Below are 20,132 nucleotides of genomic sequence, written 5' to 3'. Positions count from 1 at the left end.
CTGGGCTGGGGGCCCAAGTCCCTTTGAATACCTGGAAAGGCTTCTCAAGAAGAAAGGGAAAACACAAGCTCAGACTATGAAGACTACAATTAAAACATAATTATTCAATTCCCAAACACAAACGTCTACAATCATCACAATCATCCAGGAAAACATAACCTCATGAAATGAACTAAATAAGGTACCAGGGACCGATCTTAGAAAAACAGAGACATATGCCCTTTCAGACAGATAATTCAAAATACCTGTTTTAAGGAAACTCAAAGAAACTCAAGCTAAGACAGAGAAAGTATTCAGTATTTTAGCAAATAAACTCAACAAAGGGATTGAAATAATTGAAAAGAATCAAGCAGAAATTCAAGAGTTGAAAAATGCAATTGACATACTGAAGAATGCATCAGAGAAACTTAATAGCAGAATTGATTCAGCACAGGAAAGAATTAGTGAGCTTGAAGACAGGCTATGTGAAAATACATGTTCAGAAGATAAAGAAGAAGAAAGAATAAAAACAATAAAGCACACCAATAAGATATAGAAAATAGCCTCAAAAGGGCAAATCTAAGAGCTATTGGCTTTAAACAGGAGACAGAGAAAGAGATAGGGGAGAAAGTTTATTGAAAGATATAATATCAGAGAACTTCCCAAATCTAGAGAAATATATCAAGATACAAGTACAAGACAGTTATAAAACACCAAGCAGATTTAACTGAAAGACTATCGCAAGGCATTTAATAATCAAACTCCCAAAGTCAAGGATAAAGAAAGGATTCTAAAAGCATCGAGAGCAGAAAACAGATAACATACAAAAGAGCTCCAACATGTCTGGCAGCAGACTTCTCAGTTCAAACCTTACAGGCTGGGAGAAAGTGGCCTAAAATATTTAAATGCTGAAGGAAAAACTTTTATCCTAGAATAGTACATGAAGTGAAAATATCCTTCAAGTATGAAGAAGAAATAAAGACTTTCCAAGACAAACAAAAGCTGAGGGATTTCATCAACACCAGACCTGTCCTACAAGAAATGCTAAAGGGATTTCTTCAATCTGAAAGAAAGTATGTTAATGAGCAAGAAGAAATCACCTAAAGGAACAAAACTCACTGTTAATAGTGAGCACACAGAAAAACAGAATACAGAAAAACACCCATAAAAACACAGAATATTATAACACTGTAATTGTGGTGTATAAACTACTCCTATATTAATCAGAAAGACTAAATGATGAGCCAATCAAAAATAATAACTAGGCTGGGTACAGTGACTCACATCTGTAATCCTAGCACTTTGGGAGGCTGAGGTGTGTGGATTGCTTGAGTCCAGGAGTTAAAGAACAGCCTGGGCAAGACAGCAAAACCCTGTCTCTCTGCTAAAAGCATAGTAAGTTAGCTGGGTGTGGTGGCTTGTGCCTGTAGTCCCCGCTACTTGGGAGGCTGAGATGGGAGAATCCCCTGAGCCCAGGAGTTAAAGAAAAGCCCAGGCAATATGGCAAAACCCTGTCTCTACTAAAAATACATTTAGCTGGGTGTGGTGGTGTGTGCCTGTAGTCCCAGCTACTTGAGTGGCTGAAATGGGAGAATCACTTGAGCCCAAGAAGTTGAGACTGCAGTGAGCTGTGATTGTGCCAGTGAACTTCAGTTTGAGTGACGAGAGAGAGATCTTGTCTCAAAATAATAATAATAATAATTAGTATCATTATTATTATAACTACAACAGCTTTTCAAGACATAGTATAATAAGACATAAAGAAAAACAACAAAGTTAAAAAGTGGGGTATGCAATTAAAGTGTAGAGTTGCTACTAGTTTTCTGTTTGGATGTTTGTTTATGCAATAAGTGTAAAGTCATTATCAATTTAAAATAATGGGTTATAAGATAGTATTAGCAAGCCTCACAGTAACATCGAATTGAAAAACATACAATGGATACACCAGCAAATAAAAAGCAAGAAATTAAATCATACCACTAGATAAAATTACCTTCACTAATAGGAAGACGGGAAAGAAAGAAGGAAGGGAAGACCACAGAACAACCACAAAACAAATGACAAAATAGCAGGAATAAGTCTCTGCTTATCAATAATAGCATTGATTATAAACAGACCAAATTCTCCAATTCAAAGATATAGAGTGGCTGAATGGATGAAAAACAAGACCCATTGATCTGGTCCCAGCAAGAAACACACTTCACTTATAAAGACTGAAAATAAAGGGATGGAAAAAGATATTCCACGTCAACAGAAACCAAAAATGAGCAGGGGTAATTATACTTACAACAGACAAAATAGATTTAAAGACAAAAACCATAAGACAAAGTCTATCTAATGAAAAAGGAGTCAATTCAGCAGCAGGATATATTGATTTTAAATATATATGCACCCAACACTCGAGCACATAGATATATAAAGCAAATATTATTAGACCTAAAGAACAGGATAGACTTCCATACAATAATAGCTGGAGGCTTGAAAAGCCCACTTTCAGCATTGGACAGACGCCCCGGACAGAATCACAGCAAACATTGGACTTAATCTGCATTACAGAAAAAATGGACCTAATAAATATTCACACAATGTTTCATCCAATGGCCGAAGAACACACATTCTTCACAGCATATGGTCAATGTCAAGGACAGACAATATCTTCGGTCACAAAACAAGTCTTAAAACATTCAAAAAAAAAAAAAAACTGAGATAAAATCAAGCATCTTCTCTGACCACAATGGAATAAAACTAGAAATTAAACGAGGAATTTTGGAAATGATACAAACAAGTGGAAATTAAACCATATGCTCCTAAATGACCAGTAGGTCAATGAAGAAATTAAGAAGGAAATTTTAAAATTTCTCAAAACAATTGATAATGAAAACACAACATAATAAAACTTATGGGATACAGCAAAAGCAGTAATAAGAGAGAATTTTATAGTTGTAAGTGTGCGCATTGATAAAGAAGAAAAATTTCAAATACGTAACCTAACAATGTATCTTAAACAACTAGAAAAGCAAGAGCAAACTGAACCCAAAATTGGTAGTAGAAAAGAAATAATAAAGATCATAGTAGAAATACATGAATTTGAAATGAAGAAAACAATACAAAAGATCAACAAAACAAAAAATTGGTTTTTTTGGACAGATAAAATTGACAAACTTTTAGCTGGATTAACAAAGGCAAAAAGGGAGAAGACCCAAATAAATACATCCAGAAATGAAAAAGAGACATTACAACTGATATCACAGAAATTCAAAGGATTATTAGTGGCTACTGTAAGCAACTATATGCCAATGAATTGGAAAATCTAGAGGAAGTGCATAAATTTCTAGACATACACACTTATCAAGATTGAACCATGAAGAAATCCAAAACCTAAACAGACCATAAGCAAGTAATGAGTAAAAAGTCTCCCAGTAAAAACAAAAAGCCTGAAACCCAATATATTTAAAGAACTAATACAAATTCTACTCTTCTATTGAAACTATTCTGAAAAATAGATGAGGAGGGAATACTCCAAATTCATTCTACAAGGCCAGTACTATTCTGATACCAAAACCAGACAAAAGCATATCAAAAAAAGAAACCTATAGGCCAACACCTCTGATGAATATTGACACAAAATCCTCAACCAAATACTACCAAACCAAATTCAAAAGGATAATTGATCATGGGCAAGTGAGATTTACTCCAGGTATGCAAGGATGCTTCAGCATTCACAAATCAATCAATTTGATACATCATATCAACAGAATGAAGCACAGAAATCATGTGATTATTTCAATTGATGCTGAAAAAGCATTTAATAAAATTCAACATCCCTTCATAGTAAAAACAATAAAAAAACTGGGAATAAAAGGAACATACTGCAACATTATAAAAGCCATGTGTGAAAGATTCACTGAATGGGGGAAAAACTATAAGCCTTTCCTCTAAGATCTGGAACATGACAAGATGCCAACTTTCACCAGGCTTATTCAACGTAGTACTAGAAGCCCTAGCCAAAGCAATCAGACAACAGAAAAAAAAATAAAGTGCATCCAAATTGGAAAGGAAGAAGTCACATTTTCATTGTGCACATATGATATAATCTCACATTTGAAAAAAAACCTAAAGACTCCACAAAAAACTACTAGAACTGATAAATTCAGTAAAGTTGCAGTATAGAAGATCAACATACAAAAATCAGTAGCATTTCTATATTCCAGCAGGGAACAATCTAAAAAAGAAATCAAAAAAGGAATCCCACTTACAATAGCCATAAATAAAACTAAATACCTAGGAATTAATTTCACCAAAGAAGTGAAAGATCTCTACATAAAAATTATAAAACACTCATGCAAGAAATTGAACAGGACACACAAAAAAAGGAAATGTATTCCAAGTTTGTTGATTGGAAGAATCAATATTGTTAAAATGTCCATACTACTCAAAGCAATCTACAGATTCAATGCAATCCCTATCAAAATACCGTAATATTCTTCAAGAAACAGAAAAAAAATTCTAAAATTTATGTGAAATCAAAAAAGACCCAGAAGAGCCAAAGGTATATTGAGCAAAAAGAACAATACTGGTGGAATCACATTGCCTGACTTCAAGTTACGCTACAGAGCTCTAGAAAACAAAACAGCATGATACTGTCATAAAAACAGACACATAGACCAATGAAACAGAATAGAGAATCGAGAAGCAAATCTGCATACCACCAGCAAACTCGTTGTCGACAAAGGTGCCCAAAACATGTATTATCAACAAGTAGGAACTTACTCCTACCATTTTGTTATTTGTTTTCTGGCTGTTTTGGGGTCTTCTCTTTTCTTCCTTCCTGTCTTCCTCTTAGTGAAAGCGATTTACTTGGTGCTATGATTTAATTTCTTGCTTTTTATTTTTTGCTTATCCTTTGTATGTTTTGTAATTTGAGGTTACTATGAGGCTTTTAAATACTATCTTGTTGCTCATTATTTTAAATTGATGATGACTTTACGCTTATTGCATAAACAAACAAACATGTAAAAGAAAACTAACAGCAACTTATGCTTTAACTTCATGACATTGGTTTAAGAAATGATTTTTATATGACCCCAAAACACAGGCAGCAAAGCAAACATAGAGAAATAGGAACATATAAAACTAAAAAGCTCCTGTATAGCAAAAGAAACAATCAAGAGTGAAGAGAGAACATGTAAAAAGAAATAAAATATTGCAAATTCATTATGAAACAAGCAACTAATATCCAGAATATACAAGGAACGCAAACCACTCAGCAGCAAAAATTAAATAATCCAATTAAAAAATAGGCAAAGATTCTAAACAGACATTTTTCAAAAGAAGACATATAAATGATCAAGTATATGCAAAAATGCTTAACATCATTAATCATAAGAGAAATACAAATCAAAACCACAATGAGATATCATCTCATTTCAGTTAGCATATCTATCATCAAAAACACAAAAAATAACAAATGCTGGTAAGGATGCCAAGGAAAGGGAACTCTCATACACTGTTGATTGGAACGTAAGTTAGTATAGCCATTTTGAAAAACAGTATGCAGGTTTCTCAAAAACACTAAAAATAGAACTATTGTACAATTCAGCAACCCCAATACTGAGTATTTATCTAAGGGATGAAAAATAGGAATACCAAAGAGATACCAGGACTTCCATGTTTATTGTAGCTTTATTGAATAAAGTTCAATTTTTAGTTCTGTTTTTAGTCCTTAGTCTTAGTTTAGCCAAGACATGGCCTCAACCTAAATGTCCATTGCAGGTGAATGGACAAAGAAAATGAATATATGCACAATGCAATACTATTCAGCTATAAAAAATGAAATCCTATCATTTGGGGCAACATTAATTACCTGGAGGACATTATGTTAAGTCAGGCAGAAAAAAGGCAAATTATTCTCCCTTATGTGTAGGAGTGTATTAGGGCATTCTTGCATTGCTGTAAAGAAATACCTGAGACTGAATAACTTGTAAGGAAAAGAGGTTTAACTGGTTCATGGTTCTGCAGGCTGTACAAGTGTGGCACCAACATTTGGTTGGCTTGTGAAAGGGGGCTCAGGAAGCTTACAATCATGGTGGAAGGTGAAGGGGGAGCAGGCGTATCATGAGACAAAAGCAAGAACAAGACTGGGTGGTTGTGGGGAGGCGTAACAATTTACAACAACCAGATCTGGTGAGAACTCACTCATTATTGCAAGGACAGCATCAAGTCATGACCCAAACACCTCCCACGAAGCCTCACCTCCAACATTGGGGATTACAATTCAACATGAGATTTGGTCAGAGACAAGCATCCAAATTATATCAGGCAGTTTATAAAAATTTTTCTTAGAGAGGTTGAGAGTGTAATTGTGGTTATTAGAGGCTGGGAAGAGTTGCGGGGAGGAAAGTTTAGGGAGATGTTAGTTAACAAAGTTACAGCTAGACTGGAAGAATACTAGTGTTCTGTAGCACTGAAGGGTGAATATGGTTAACAATAATTTAGTGTATATTTTCAAAAAGCTAGAAGGGAGAATTGTAAAAGTTTACAACACAAGGAAATGGTAAATGTTTGAGATGATGGATATGCTAATTATCCCAATTTGATCATTACCTATTGTATACATTTATTAAAAGATCACTGTATCCCATACATATGCACAATTATTATATGTTAACTAAAAATAGAAGGAAAAATAATAAATGTGGATAAGTGTTAAAAAAAAAGAAGGAAATTATCTAGGGCTGGGATAAAAAGTAATCCAAAGAAGGTAAATGAGATCATACATGGCTTCCATCCCCACATTCTGGCCATTGACTATGGAAGGCATAGTTTTGCAACTGGAGGTTTGTAGACATTTATAGAGTAAGAAGTTGGATGCACTTTTCTGCAATTGACCTTGAACGGAAAGAGATGCCCTGTGTGCCCCCCATGCATGCCAGGAGAAAATATGACATCAAAGGAGACCATCAGAGACCCAGCAGGGCATGAAGCCAAATGAGGTTTCTACAAAGTCTAAGCAGCAAATCTACCCCAGAAGAGGTGAAATTCTATAATTTTGAAACATGACTATTTATATCCTCTTTGTATTCTGTTTTGTACCTCTTTCTAATGTAATACAGCTACTTTCGAAAATGTCGTATTACCTCAACTGTTTTGAGGGAAACAGACTGCTCTCCACACTTCAGTAAGAATGGGAGAGGGTACGGATAGCCTTACAAAGAAAAACCTTCAAGAGGAAGTAAACCCTAACTGTACATGGAGACTGCAGTGGGGAATAGAAAGTTTAGGATGGCATAGGTGTTCAGAAATGTCCTCAAAACATCTACTTGCCCTATGCCTTTCAATGAGAGTGCCCTTGTAGAGGACTGATTAAACCTTGATATGTTGACCCTTCTATGAGGTAAACAGAATCAGAAAGGAGCTGGCTTTACGATGCTCACTAGAAGAGCCTACTGTTGCAAAGGCCTACACAGACAGGCCCAGCAAGTGGATCAGAAGAAATAGAACACTGATTCCAACACAGAAACGTTTGCTCTCTGCTCTGTTCAAAAAGGGAAGCAAGGACTTATATGTTTACGCAATCATTTATTCCTTTAAGCATTTTATAAATATTCATTGGCCACCTCCTAAACTTTGTGTTTTGTGCCAATGGCCAGAGAAAGGCAGAGCTGCTCTGATGTGGTGCAGGGAAAGCTCAAGTCTTGCAGGGAGTTCAGACTCCCACTGCTTGCAGGAGAGGGAGCTGCCGCAGCTCTGGGTTAGTTCAGCATTCAGACATGCAGAATTCTGCAAGGCCTGTAGGTGTATGACCCTCCATATGCTAAACTTCAGACAAACCAGGGCAGACAGGAAACTGCTCTATCACTCAAAATGTTATTAACAGGTTTGGAAAAGATTTCTTCAGCTACTGAAGCCTGAGTATGAACATGAATGGTAAATATATATAGTAAAATTAGAAAAAAACAGAAGTAATTTTGCACAAGAGAAAAGAGTAAACTAAAGGGAAGACTGCAAGGTGAGGTGACATAAAAGAAAAAAATTGGACTTGGTAAGAAAAATCCTGTTTTGCACTTATTATATTCCGTGAATGATATTAGGTCATTTTATATCCATTCGTAGGGCGATGCTTCAAAACAACTCTATTTATTCCGATTTTATCATTCCCTATTTAAAGATAGGTAAACCAAAGTTTATTTAGTTGGTTTAAGTAACTTGCAGAAAATCATACAGCTAGTAAAGATCAGAAGTGGAATTGATATCACATATATTCTATTCCAGAGTTTTTCCAATATGAGCAGAAATCAGAAGAGATCATCATCTGGTGTTGAATCTGTCTCTATCTTTCTTTGGACAAGTAAATTTGGCTTTTGGGGCCTCAGTTTCCTTATCTATAAAATTGTGTTCCCTTGGGTCTCATCTTAATTATGATTGAAAAATTGATCATGCTTTGGTTCTTTACAGAACATAGGTGGAGAGAAAAAGGGCAAACATAGAAAAGGCTGAAGTCGTAGGAAGAATGGGCAGTAGAAGGATACAGAGTAAGAGGTTAAAATGTTAGAAGAGGATTGGGAATTATAAGTTGCAAGGAGGGTAAAATTTTAAGTGTATACTCTGTGTAGGTGGGTGTGTGTGTGTGTGTGTGTCACCTACATTAGTATCACCTGGAAATGCTGGAAAACTAATGACAGACAAGTACTGGTCTGAACCCCAGAAGAAAGCACTGGTTCACACACACACACACACACACACACACACACAAACGCACACACAAACTCTCCACATCTCCCACGCACCAATTACTAATCTTGAAAATCTGGGCAGATTGCCTCCCAAGGAAAACATAAAATGCAGAGGCTACTGTTAGCCAACTGGCATTTGATCTGGTGGCCAGGCATGCATTCAGGGATAAGCTAGCTTTTCCACCCCCAGGACTGACATGGCTTCCAGCATGACTCTCATTTGCCTCAGTCCTTTTCTCTCTTCTGTTAAGTTGGCCTTCTGTATCCACAAGTTCTGCATCCACAGATTCAACCAACCACTGATGGAAAATATTTGAAAAGAAAAAAAGCAGTATAACAAAAAATACAAATTAAAAACAGTACAGTATAACAACTATTTACAGAGCATTCACATTGTATTAGGTATTATAAGTAGAGATGATTTAAGGTGTACAGAAGGATGTGCATAGGTTATATGTAAATACTATGCCACTTTGTATCAGGGACTTGAGCATCTGTGGATTTTGGTATTCTCAGGGGTCCTAGAACTAATTCCCATGGATACCCAGGGACGACTCTATAAATTCTCTTCCAGGAAACTCACAGCTGGGCTAGAAAGACTTCTGCATCTACTTATCAAAGCAGAACTTAAAACACAATCTTTTCTGTAGTGTGTGGAAAATTAATCCAATTCTGACAACTTCTTCTCTTCAGATAGTCCAAATTCATCTATTCACAACACTATCAAAACAAAGGAAATGACGTTATACTCCCAACCTCTCAAGAATAGGAAACTTCAATACCTTCAGAGGAACACAAGAAACAACCTTTGGGTGTGACAAAGGTTGTTTATGCTCCGGGAAACCCAGTTAACTGTCTGGAACTTCTCTCTGGCATCCCTTACTTGTTTGGCATTAAAAAACTACCGGAAATTCTCAGCGTTTAGCTCCTGCTTATAAGTGAGAACATGTAATATTTGGTTTTCTGTTCCTGCACTAATCTGCTAAGGATAAGGGCCTCCAGCCCCGTCCATGTACCCACAAAGGGCATAATCTAGTTCTTTTTTATGGCTGCATAGTATTCCATGGTGTATATGTACCACATTTTCTTTATTCAGTGTACTATTGATGGGCTTTTCAATACCTGAGTGATGAAATAATCTGTACAACAACCACCCATGATACAAGCTTACCTACATAACAAACCTGCATATATACCCTCGAACTTAAAAGTTAAATCAAAATAAAACTACCTGAAATGTATAAATGTTTCAATGCTCAGACATCTGCATATAGACTTTCCCCTCTTTCTTTAGTTTAACAAGTGGATGGGAAAGTTTATAAACACATAGTACATATACTATTTTTCATGGTTGGTTTAAAGGAGTTCAAACATAATTTTGACTATAATTATTTTAAATCTCAAACCTAAATTCAATGGTTTTACTAATAATATTTGTGGATTGCTTTAATTATGTCACATATGTACGATTCATTTATTTTGTGGCCTAATACATGAAAATACAACCAAAATAAAAATTATCTTTGAATGACATTGTGGGACCTGCAATTCAGTGTCACCCATACAAATGGAAATAATGTAGGATTTGAGCTATTCCAAAGTTTCTAAATGGGCCAATTTAAAGTTATTATTAAGATGCTCAGGTTTTGAAAATTATGACATAAAATGCAAGGAAGAGTAATCAGACAAGTTGCTACCAGGAAAAGCGTTCATTTTTTACTTTGCAGCTCATATCAACATCTACATGACATTCATGTATTTATAAGCTCTAAATCAGAGCTGCACAGTGGGGGCGAGGTGGGAGACTATCAGAATCACCCAGGAAGCCTTTTCAAACTACACCAGTCCTCCTCTCCCTGCAGTCCCTCCTCCCCCTGAGATTCTGCCTAGATGTGTCTCTGAACTTGAGCAACACCATCTGTTCACTTACAAAGAGGCATTTTTATCTCCAAAAGGGCAGGCTTCTGCACATGAGCCTCTAACAAGTATAGAAGGCAGGGAGGGGAAACATACATCAATAACATAATCTCCCAATTGAATGCTGACATGTTAAAAAATGGATATGTCTATAATATTTTCTAAGTGATATATTCAACCGGTTAGCCTTTGTGCTAATGAGATGAAAATTGCTATTTTAAATACACACATAGGTTAGTAAGCTTCATTCTGCAAGTTTTCCATAAATTCAGGCTTCATTCTTGGAAATTTTCATAAATGCAAGCATTTGTAGAATTAAGTAAAAGAGTGTGGCAATCTCAGCTCAGATCAACTAGTGCTATTAGAAAAGCATGGTGGGTGAGTAACATCAACTTTCCATCATAAGGAATATGAAAAGCCATTCTTATTTTACACACATTTCCCATCGGGTGAATTCCTATGACCACCATGTCACATTCCCTTGAATGTTTTCCCTCTTTAAGAAATATGTGAACATTTGTAGATATTGTTCTATTCTGCACAGAACTGACCTTCTAGGTCTCCTTTGCTGCAAGTGTTATCTTGAGTTTGTGAACATAAGGTATAAACAGAAACACACACGCTGCTCACATTTTTATGTTATAATCACATAATTGAATCATTTTCTTCTATCATGCTTTTGCCAATTTATTTGGAATATGGAAAATGTTGAGGTTTTGAAACTAAGTATTCATAAACTATTTCATTTTGAAGAGTAAAAATATTTGTATGAATGGATGTAGCATTAGATCATTTATGAAATAAAAATACTTAAAATGTTACAAATATATAGTCATGTGTCACTTAACATCAGGGATACGTTCTGAGAAATGCATCCCTAGGTGATTTTGCCATTGTGCAAACATCATAGGGTGTCCTTAGACAAACCCAAATGAAATAGCCTACTACACACCTAGGCAATATGGCATAAGCCTATTGCTCCTAGGCTACAAGCCTGTACAGCATGTTACTGTACTGAATACTATAGGCAAATGTAACACAATGGTATTTGTGTATCTAAACATATTTAAACACAGAAAAGGTACAGTAAAAAAATATAATTGGTATAATCTTATGGGACCACTGTTGTATATGCTGACTCTTGTTGACTGAAACATTGTTATGCAGTACATGACTATTTAATATAACAAGCCATTTATATCAGTGACATGACTAAAAGATTTCTGAACCATCTTTTACAAATAGGTACTTATTTGGTGGATTATAAAATAATTTTTAAAAGCTTATATTTATTAATGTTTACTCTATCCAAGCATGATTATTAGTGAAGTATGTGAATGAATTTGTTTGACCTATACAACAATATTACAAGGTAAGTGCTACTATAAAGTGGCTATTATTATCCCACTTTTATATTTTATATATCCCAATTGGGATATTTTATATCCCAATTTTATATTACTTTATATTACTATCCCACTATTATAGACAGGGACAGATAACTTATAAGCAGCTCATGAAATTTTCTGCAGTGACAAAGTAAGGGACACAGCAGGAATTAGAAGTTAGGAGGCATTTTTGCTTCAGAGTTCATGCTCTGAAACACCTGACCACTGTAGAGGTGCACTGGTGCCCCGTGGCTCATCCTTGTGTTGAGTCTTGCTAGCCCTGCAGCACATGATTACTACCCATGCCCTTGGCTTCTACCAGTGTGGAGATCAAGAAAGTTACTATGGCTTTTTAACCAGTGTTACCTCCTGTGTCCTTTTTCACTAAGGGCATTCAGGATGTCTCTGATGCAAAATTGCCTTCGATGCTCAGAATGCAGAATAGCTTCCTTTAAAAAAAAATTTTTCCAGGGCACATCATGTTGATATAAGGTGATCTCCCGCTCTTAACTTAACTGGAAGTTTCTATAATTCCTTCCCTATTAAATACACCCCATGGAGAGCAATAGAAACAAAGACTTGACTTATTTGCTCTTTGGAGCAAAGTACTGTGCTACTTTGCATTGGAGTAGGTGATGATGATTTAAATATTACTATAACACAATAAAATCCTTCTTGAGAAGCTAGCTAAAAGTCTAGAATACTAACGTATATAAAAAAGCAGGCAAATCATTGCAAGGCATTTATTCTTAAAAATATCTAACTTGTAATATTTTCATAAATTATAGTGTTGGATCGCCCACTGAATCCTGCTCCATAATACCTGGCTGTTCTTGGCTAGTGGGGTAGTGGCCCTTGTGGGTGATTATCTGAACTATTGCTTCCTCACTATTTACCTTCATCTCATTCTTTGGGGACTTGTATTTCACACAGTTCTATTTAAAATACCTCTAGAAAATTCTCCCTTGAATTGTTTTACTCCTTCTTTCTTTCTCTGTATTTTATATTTGTTTTCCTCCATGTGATGACAAAAATTTATTTCCATTTTTACCTCCTTTGTTCTTTTAATTTAATTTCTTAACATACCGCAAACAAACAAAAAACAACCACGATCAACATAAGGCTAAGTTAGCACTAGTGCAACACCTATGTTAAAAAAAAAATCTTCTATTTCCAATTGAAATTAGACATGAAACAAGAGGAGGGGTTTCAGAGTTTGGAATTGTTGGAAATAACATGAAATGAACTTAGAAATCTCCTTAAAAACTTTACACTTTCCTCATCATTCTTCTTTATTTTTTCTACAAGTACAAAGATCAAATGTTTTGCTTTTGGTTTCATTTAACTATAAGTTATATTTGGATTGGATTATATATGCTGTAATAGCATTGTTTTCCACATAATGACAGATGATTAACAAGATTGTGTGGGCTGAATTCCAAACCATGATTTATGGCATGTTTCTGCAGGATAAAGCACAACACATTTCTAACAATAAAGTTATAAGTAAATTTAGAAAAAAAAGAAAGTAAAAGATTTCTAATTATAATGACTGATTTAGGTTACATACTATAAAATATTCTTATTATTTATTTATTATTTTACTTTAAGTTATTTATTTATTTTTAAAAGATTTATTGATTACCTTCTCTGTGCCAGGTAGAGTTCTAGGGACTTTGAAAAACAAATAATATGGCTATATATCCAAAATGTTGGTGAGTCATTACAGTATTTCTTGAATAAACGATTTAAAGGCCCAATGAACACCAGTAATCCTAAAAAATTAATGTGTCCCACTTGCCTTTAAATCTTATTTTTAATTCTTTAATGCCTTTTAATTAAGTTGAGGGTGGCTTACTGTTACAAGTAGTTTTTCAGGGTTACATAGTTTATTCTTAATTATATCATGAATATTTAATAACATAAATTTTTCATCCTGCGTTCTGGCAGTAGTAACCACCATCCCAATTGGGCATCTTGTATGTATCCCCTTCACTCATTTTCTGCTTACTACTACTTACATCCAGGCTCTCGCTGCTTCTCATCTTGATTGTTGGAATATACTCCTAAATGGATACTTCATGATTTTTCTTCCCACATTAGTCCAGCTTGCACATTGCTGCAAGAAATGGTCATGATATTACCTCATTGCCCAAAGACCTTTGGTCACTTCCTATTCTATGCATAATGTGAGACAGACTTCCTAGCAAACCACAAAACACCTTTGAAAAAATAGCTCTATCTTCCTTTCCAAGTTTTCCTGCCAGTATTTGGCTGCATCCAGATAAATTCAACTTCAGATCCCAAGCTGACACTAATTTAGTGTAGGCAAGTTAACTCAAATAAACCTCAATTTCCTCATGCTGAAAATGAGGGTAATAATGATACCATTTCCTATATAGTATTGTTGTGTGTATTAAATGAATATCTCTTTATACAAAACAAGGTGTTTGAGTGTTCAAAAATGTTAACAACTATAATTTATATAATGATAATGATAAGAGCATTAAGCATGATGCTTTCTGGCCTCCAACCTAAGTCACTCAGTATTTGCTATTCCTGTGCTCCTTTTGCCTGCCGTGGCTCCAGTTCTTTCTTCTCCCCACCTCAGCAAAAGCAAATTCTATTTATCCTTCAAGACCTGGGTCTAATGTGCTTTCACTTAAGATTTCACTGATTCCTCAAGGTGAAGTAAGTGTCCTTTCCTCTCATCTCCCATAGTGATGTTTCCATAACTCTCTCACTGCACTTTTCAGAGTCAGCCTATTTAGTTCTATAGTCTGTCTTACTCTCTATTAGCTTAGTAGTACTATCAGGGAGATTGTCATTTTATTTATCTTGAGCTTAATCTGAGGACATGATTTCTCACACTAGGCACATTAGACACCTCTTGCTGCAACAGTGCTGCATAAAAAATTAACCTGAACTCAGTAGCTGAACACAAACACCTTTTTTTTTCTTGCTCATGGGTCATTTGGTCTGATGCAACTCAGGCTCTGGGCTCCACACAGCAAGAACAAGGCTCCAGGCTGCACATCTCTCCATGTGTCTCTTATCCACCTTAGTTTGGTGGTTACGTGGAAAATGTTCTAATGTCTTAGGACTAATGGTGAGAACACATGAAAATGAGTAGAGGTATGCAATGGGAGCAACTGGCACACTGTAGCACCTGCCCAAGATCACTGGCCAAAGCAAGTCCCATGGCTAAGCTACCATCAGTGAGAGAGGAAGCCAGTACGACCCACAGTGCAGTGGGTGGTCCTGCAAGGCATAGCGCAAAGGAAATAATTGGGTGATTCTATTAACTGGAAAGGAGTAAAGAATAAAGAATACTGCAACCTATCATCCTCTGTTCGTTCTAGAGCTGCTTTTTTAAGGACAGGAGTTCCCTGTAATGGTCTTTGGAAAAGCAGGTCTGGGGCGGCGAGGAATCATTGAATAAGATTTTAGGACAGTAAAATGACAGATTTTACATTTTAGAAGGTCCTTCTGGGAGGTGTGGATAGCATGGATTAGAATGTAAAGGCAAACTAGCTACTAAGGAAATAATTACAAGACCTCTCAGTAACAAGCAAATATATTGTGAGTCTGTAGGGCTGGTGATAATGGGATAGATCCTATAGCCCTTTAAGTAGTGAAATTGGATGGATTTATGAAATAGTAATTGAATAGGTGATGTGGGCAAAGGAGGGAGATACTGAGAGTAGCTCCAAAGGTTATACTAGGGTGGTATCATTCATGTATAGAAAGCTACATCACTAATACTATTCTTCAGATGATTATGTAAATTAAGTACAATAGACAATATAGAGCATATCTTACCATAATAACATCTTCAGTATAGACATATTACAAAGCACTTTCACACACCTTTTACAGGCACAGGAACTTTGTGCATTCGTATTGTTACCATTTCTTATAACAAAGTGCAAAGAACTTACAGGGATTTCTGAGCAAATAACTTAGACAAATGGAGACTTAAATTCATGTTTCCTGATCCAGAGTCTTCCCACCATTCCATTATGTATTTTATTTCTTCCATCTGTAAAATGAGAAAAATGACTATGGTCTAACTTGGCAGATAAATTTAAAATAAAATGAGATATTAGAAAAGCTCTGGTAAGCAATAATTATAATCTCTATCTCCAGTAATACTCTTCTAAATTAGATATTCTATTATTTTCCTTATAGTTTTTATTGACCTTTTCATTGTTTGCTCCCTCTAATAGCAGTTACAACATGCTACACCAATGCAGAAATCACACTGGATTTTATTTATCTCTTCCTTTATTTCTTCTTTTTGTCTTTCTTCTTTCCCTTTCTTCTTTTGTCCCCTGCATCCTTTCTTCTTTTCTCCCTTTCCTTTCTTTTTTCTCCATCTTTCCTGTTATCTTTCTTTATTTTTTGCTTTGTTTCTTTTTTATAAACATTATTTCTACAGTCCAACTATAAACTCCATGAAACTCTACCTCAATGCTACACAATTTCCAAAAGTTCAGTAAATGCACTTTAATGAACTGAATAATGGAGTCCTTTCCATCTTTCTATTTCCCAATGTGATAGAAAACACACTCACCCTTCCCCTATTTTGGAGACTCCAGAGACTGAGGCAAGAGGATCACTTGAGGCCAGGAGTTCACGGCTGTCATGCCCTATAATTGCACCTGTGAATAGCCAGTGAACTCCAGCCTGGGCAACATAGCAAGACTCCATCTCTAAAAAAAGAAAAAAGAAAAAGAAAACACTTTCCTCCCTTTTCTCCTTTTTTTCTCAACCAACTATAGAACTATTTTTCATTTACCTGTAATTCTTCAAATACACCCTCAAATGCCCTGTCTTAATGTCTTTCTTTCTGTGCCTTCCCCTTGTTCCTCCTCTCCAACAGAGTTGTGTCCAACTCAGATGATCTGGCCAACATGCAAAACACCCTTCTCCTTATCTACCATTTGTGATTGATCTTAGGGGGCTATTTGACAGACCGTCAAGGAAATGGAAACTACTTGGGTTGAGGGCTTCCAGAAAAGTTATTTGGAAGGCATCTAGGCTAGTTGCAGCCCCTCAGGCCTGTTCCACCTTCTTCTGCCTGAAAAGTGAAACATGACTCCTGGAGGTGGAAAAGCTATCAAGCAACTGTGAGAATGAAAGCTGTACATTCTAGAGCATGGAGCCAAGCCATGAAAAGAGCATAACTGAGCTTCCACAGTGGCCATGTACTGTCTACTCCCAGGTTCCTTATCGTTAGAGATAAATACACCCATTGTGTGAAGCACAGTATTGCTGATACACAAGTGTGTGTCTTACTTTTAGGTAAATCTTCCCAGGCTCCCATATCCTTATATTCCCACAACATTTTTGTGTTTATTTAAAATCCTTTTGTTTATTCATTTATATTGGCTGTTCGATTCTGAGCCATTGCTATGCAAGGACAATACCTCATGTATATTTTTCCCTAGGGATCCTAGAGTAGAACCACAATATAATAGGGGGGAAGTGAAAGTTTTCTGAATTGAATTGGACTTAATTCTTCCAGTCAGTTAACGGGAAAAGCAATCTACAGGGGGCTGGCTGCTCTTCAGCCCTTCTTAACTAGTGCTCTTCTTTTGCTACAGTGATGTGTTGTTGCACAAAAGCCTGGAGAACTCATCCTGCCTCATATACCACAGAATATGGATTTGTTATTTTGTCTGCCCTACATCCATTCTCTTTGGCATCTTTTTTTTGTATTAATCATTTTCCATTGTATCCTTTTGGAGAACCCCTTATCCCCATTTTCAATCCAAGTTTCCAGTTGGCAAATATTGGCACATGACCCAGGCCTTGCCATTCAGTATATGCCAAACATCTGGCCATGGTAATTGCCTCAGTTGTGAGTATGTGGCCCAAGATAGGCCAGGGCCATAATTCTGTATTTATTTTTTGCCATTTGGAAACGAGTGTGCTTTGTGTTGAGATTGACAATGATAAAGACAATGTAAACCTGGAGCTGCTGGGAATCCCAGGATGGAGATCGTAAGTCTGTGAATGAAACCAAAACAGAGGAGAGCATAACCAAGATATTGAGGGTGGGGGAAGTACTAAGTCCCATGAGTGATATTTAAATTCATGGGTCTAGGACATGAACCCTCAAATCAGACTGTCGCTAGTAAATACTAACTGTGTGTGACCTTGGGCAAAGTTACATAACCACTCTGTTTCCTCATTTATGAAACGGAGATAATAATGGCACTTTCATTCAGTTATGATGATTAAATGAGATAGCACATGTGAAGAGCTTAGAAAGTTCCTGACACAGAGTGAGTGACAGTAAATGGTATCTATTATTAAATAGATATTTCTTATCCATAGTTTTTGAGTTATGTACAGTGATAAATTATCTTTTTGCTTAAGCTGGTTCAAGTTGGGTTTCTTTCACTTGCGACCAAATGGGTCTTATCTAATACAATTAATAAAAAGCATAAAGCCCTAGAGAGTTTTGGTTTATGACAAGTTAAATCTCTTTCTCTGGGCTAAGGCAGGGAAGGAGGATTGAATCAACTGAATCTAGACCATCTGGCTCTCCTTCGTTGATGTCTATCAGTAACATCATGTGAGGTCTCTGAACTCCCAACTCGTAGGAAAGGAGTTTTCCTCATCACCATCCTATTTATTCACTAAAATCCTCTTTCTCCTATGTTGCCAGTTAATGCAGTTAATAATAGCCCTGGTATGAAGATTTATTTTTAAAAGTACACAAAAAATATAAAAAGTGAGGAATCAAACATATAAGGAGAGAGATAAAACGAAAGAAAATATTTCCATAATTAAAATATATGATCAGTTGTTTTTGATTTAAGCTTTAAACTGGAAACTTTTTCAGTACTAGTTCCGTGTAAATGATATTATTACTAAGCAGCCTACATGCTAAATAGCATACTTTTCTTGGTGTAGATTTCTGGAGGGATATGCAGGGGATTTGCATGCTTAATTCCCATTAGCACCTGTCACTGGGATTTATTATCCCAGAGTTAATTCTCCACTCACTGCAGCCAAGAAAAAGAAAGCCCTTGTATATGGATTTAAATGAAGCTTTTCATTTTTCAAGATGAGATGAATTTCCTGTCTGTTACTTAAACACCTGCAGTATTCCAACTCTAAAAAGTCAAATTCCAATAAATTTTTGGTGAAAATTTGTCAAAACTTGATTTTATTCAACAACTAGAAAAGCCTACTCATAATTTGATAACTTGGGAGGCTGAAGAGGAGAGGAAGAAGGTTTAATGAAGGACTTAGCTCAATTTTAAATCCATTGGTTCTGATTCAATCCATTCAATATTTGGTAAGTATTTATTGATCACCTATTATGTACAAGGTATTGTTCCAGGTTCTGGGTATAGAGCACTGAATGTATTAGAAAAAAATTCCTCCCCTGAGAAGCATATATTTTATTGGTGACTGTATATATATATAGATATATATACACACACACACACACACACACATATATATACACATATATGTACATATATAAAGTAAGTGTTATATGCAAAATCAAAGCCGGCAAATGATATTTTGGATGATAGATTGTTGCTATTTTAGGTAACTTGGTCAGTGAATGCCTCCCTAAGCAGTGTCATTTGAACCCAGATCTCGGTGACTTTAGTAAGCCTATTCTCAGGGGCCTATAAAACACTATTATTTCTCTCATGAGGAAAAAATGTGATGATCAACAAAAGTAGTCAGGATGTTAATCCACAAGACAAGTTCCATCTGTACTTGTAGATAGCAGGAAACTTGCCTGCTGTGTAAAGCTGATGTATTGCTGGTGTTTTTCCTGTCCTTTGTGTGGTGCTCTCACTGTCTTCCCCCTTTTCCACCTCATTATTCTATACCACTTCTCAAACCATTCTCCTGCCATCTTTAGGCTGAATTTCAGTATTTAACTACATTTCCTCTTTTAATCTCTTATTCTTTATTTTAAGGAACTAATTGCATGTGGTATCTGTCACTGAGTACCTCAATACCCCAAACAGGAGTAGGCAACAATTTCAACCTTCTTTAGCTGTCCTAGACTTTGAGGAGTCTTCCCCATTGAGCTTTTTTGGCAGGAAATCAATCAATACTGATTGAGTACCAACTA

The 20,132-nt window shown here is 35.9% G+C and overlaps 1 long non-coding RNA gene across 1 annotated transcript in view; it reads right to left on the bottom strand.

Annotated features, from left to right (window-relative positions):
- The window catches only part of LOC129034825 (uncharacterized), a 38,897-nt gene that overhangs the window by 16,269 nt on the left and 2,496 nt on the right, over window positions 1–20,132 (bottom strand). The window contains exons 2-4 of the long non-coding RNA XR_008502028.2: window positions 16,593–16,731; window positions 15,958–16,058; window positions 14,038–14,135 (exon numbers count right to left, since the gene is read on the bottom strand). This is a non-coding gene — a long non-coding RNA (uncharacterized LOC129034825). The remainder of the gene's footprint in view (window positions 1–14,037; window positions 14,136–15,957; window positions 16,059–16,592; window positions 16,732–20,132) is intronic.

This window comes from Pongo pygmaeus, chromosome 3 (assembly GCF_028885625.2).
Source record: "Pongo pygmaeus isolate AG05252 chromosome 3, NHGRI_mPonPyg2-v2.0_pri, whole genome shotgun sequence".
Lineage (NCBI taxonomy): Eukaryota > Metazoa > Chordata > Mammalia > Primates > Hominidae > Pongo > Pongo pygmaeus.
The sequence above is the reverse complement of the archived record's forward strand: the minus strand, read 5'-3'. Positions and strand labels throughout refer to the sequence as shown.